The 3,287-nt window shown below is 32.7% G+C and overlaps 1 protein-coding gene across 1 annotated transcript in view; it reads left to right on the top strand.

Moving 5' to 3' along the window:
* Positions 1-3,287, top strand: part of LOC118733152 (cuticle protein 21.3) — a 147,834-nt gene that overhangs the window by 134,572 nt on the left and 9,975 nt on the right. The gene's annotated exons all lie outside the window — the stretch shown is intronic.

Below are 3,287 nucleotides of genomic sequence, written 5' to 3'. Positions count from 1 at the left end.
AGCCGCGGTCAACATTTAAATGAAATTATCTTCAAAAAGTAAATGTCTTGGACCAATCTAACGTTTCAAATAAAGAACCGATGAGATTTTGCAAATTTTATGCGTTTTTTTTAAAAAAAAAGTTATCAAGCTCTTAAAAAATCACCCGTTATAACAAAGCAGCAGAGGAGCCACATTTCTTGGAAGTAACCAGCTTCTGTCGATCAATTTGCCAAGCATTTCCATTGAAGCACACATGTATACATATATGTACATATGTATTTAGTATTTACAATCATTTGGTATCAACCAAACAGTTTTCCAACATTGATTTCCGCTCCCACGTATTTACAAAAATAAAAATCTGTTTTACGCTTGGATGGCCAAAGCTGAGCTTCAATGGAAATCAAAACCATTAACTTACATAAGTAGGTACTCCAAGTGTTTCGTGTGTATATCAATAAACTGCGTGTTTTAAAGTTTCCTACTCTAGCAGCAAGGACTTATTTTTAACACACCACAATGTGTGGTGGGTGGTGCAAGTGAGCGTAGATAATCGCGTAGACTCGCCTCCGCCTCAAAGTATTTGCTCATAAATACAAGAATACATACAAATTTAGCAAGCTTACATACCTACATATATATGTGTATTTATAACACGCACATTTTTCCTCATTGCGAATGCACTGAAGCGTCTTCCATCCTAACCCACTTCTTGTCTCCATGAAGCGCACAGCCACGCAATAAGCATGATGGATGATGACAATGCAGTAGATTATTTTGAAGCCGTAACTAATGCCGGCAATGATGTTAGCAATTTTGCGTCAACTGTGTGGCATCTTCCACAATATTAAACTAATATTTTCTACAGCTTCTCACTATTCCGGTTTATATCTTGCATGTTGGCTCATCGTTATTAGTTCTACATAACAAATGTCATTTTTATTAGTTGCTGAAAATGGCTATTTTGTTTGCTTTGCCACCTGGTCGTAAACACTACTTAGTTGAGACAAATTATTATTCTGTCCGATCTTGTTTCCTTTTAGTGTAAATAAAACAAGATTATTTCACTAGGATTGCTTGTTATTATTTGGGGACGTCGATGTGTTTAAAGATAAGTTATATGTAACAGGCATTCGAGAAAACTGCACTTTACCTGCTTCGTATTGATCGTTGCCGATTCTGTACTTTTTTTTATCGAAAAACTGAGAGGTAATGTGTCTCCGATCAAACGGAGCATGTACTGCCTTTTATGCTGGGCGAGTCTAAAAAGGCACACAAGTTCTTTCTCTTCTGTGCCATCAGACGCCATTTGGAAATACGAAGTGAAGCCAAGTTCTTCGCTTGGTATTTCCAACGCAGAAGAGATCGTCTTCGATAACGGAGCAAAAGATCTTTCAGGTTGCGTCGTCTCTTCTTCTGTTACCCGCAAGAATTAACTAACTAACTAACTAAGTAACTGGGCGCATTGCATACTTAATGATAATAATAGATTGGCGCTCATACAATATGTTAGTCTTTGGCCGAGCTTCTTCTACGATTTTTGTCGTGCGCCTTGACGTTGTCACACAAAGAGGAGGGGCCTACATTTTTACGCCGACTCCGAACGGCGGTTGTATTTTTATGAGAAGCTGTTTATCACGGCAGAAATGCAGTCGGAGGTTTGCCATTGCCTGCCGAGGGTTGATCGCTATTGCGTTCCACACATGCCGTTAGAAAATTTGGCGATAAGATAATTTAATTGCTAAATGTAAAAAATACAGATTTATAAATAGTGGATATTCCAAAATAAAAAAATAAAACATGATATAACATAACTTAAATAAATTATGTTAATCTACAACTCGGTTGTTTTTTTTTTTGCAGGGACCGTAACAGTTACAACTTTTATTTAAAAAAACAGCAATTTTTTACTTGTATTTAATTACTCTTTAAATAACAGTTATTTCTGATTTTGATTTTATAAATAAAAAATAACAAGTATTTTTGCTTTTGATCTAAAAATCTGCAAACAGTTACTTTTGATTTTTAAAATAAATGTCTTAGATAACAGTTGTTGAAAACTTTTATTTATAAAGGTTATAAATAAAAACCAGTCAGTGACTTTTACTTTTAAAAGTCGTCAATATAAATCAGTTACTGGCTTTTATTTTTTAAATCATACTTATAAAAGTCATTTGTATAAATCGTAGTAAACTTGTTTTCTCCAACACCTTCTTTACTGCGAAAAATCATAAAGATACGTATGACTTAAAAAATAGAAGCCGGTGACTGATTTATATTAATGACTTTTAAAAGTAAAAGTCACTGACTGATTTTTATTGATGACTTTTATAAATAAAAGTCTTCGGTAATTGCTTTCTAAGACATATAATATAAAAATCAAAAATTACTGTTATTAGAAGATTATGTAGAGTAAAACCAAAAATAATTGTTATTTTGGATTTATAAAATAAAAATCAAAAATAATTGATTTGTTTGTTCTTTAATTTTGCATAAAAATCACAAATACAATTTTTTTTAAATGTGATTCTCGTTGAAAAAAGAAATCGATTGGTATGTTTCACTCAGTTGTAGAACAATTACTTCATAGTAAATTTTTCAATGACAATTTTCATCAATAACTGTTATGCTCGGTCACTGGTTTTGTGTCAAAATTTATTTTAACCACATCAAAAGTTTTTGTTTGAAACATTCCCGAAGAGAAAGAAATACGACGATCCATCAGCACGGCAAATATGGATTCAGTCTAAATAAATAAAAGCCATACAAAATATTAAAAAACACCTTTCTTCTTACCAAATTTGCAGGCCGGTGTTGATAGCTTCTAATGCGAATCACTGAACTTGTAAAGCTAAACAAGGCCAACGAGAGAGGCATACAAAGTTCAAGGAATATGAATGTAATTCAAGCTAAAATCATATACATATGTACAGCTTCCTCTAAGTCATGGCAACCGCCCAGAAACCACAAAAATTTGTATATTTCAACCAAAAACAAAAAACTGTAAAAATAAAACCAACACAACCTTGACCTTCTCCATAGCAGTAGCATTATCTTTATTCGACAATTTCGTTAAAATTTGCACAAGCAAAAAGTACATTACATGAGAATGCAAAACAAAGATGAATGCGTGTTTGCGTAGGGCAAGTGAAAAATATTATTTTACAAAATAAAATTAAAATAATAAAAAAAAAATATTTAAAAATAAAATTTAACCGCGATAAAACAACATAAATTGAGAGAATAACAATGCAGTGAAACGATTTATTTGGGGTGACTGTTGTGGAAACACATCCGTTTATACA

The sequence above is a fragment of the Rhagoletis pomonella genome, unplaced genomic scaffold, assembly GCF_013731165.1.
Source record: "Rhagoletis pomonella isolate Grant_MI unplaced genomic scaffold, Rhpom_1.0 Rhpom_scaffold_00002, whole genome shotgun sequence".
Lineage (NCBI taxonomy): Eukaryota > Metazoa > Arthropoda > Insecta > Diptera > Tephritidae > Rhagoletis > Rhagoletis pomonella.
Note: the sequence above shows the minus strand (reverse complement) of the source record. Positions and strands in the feature narration are given on the sequence as shown.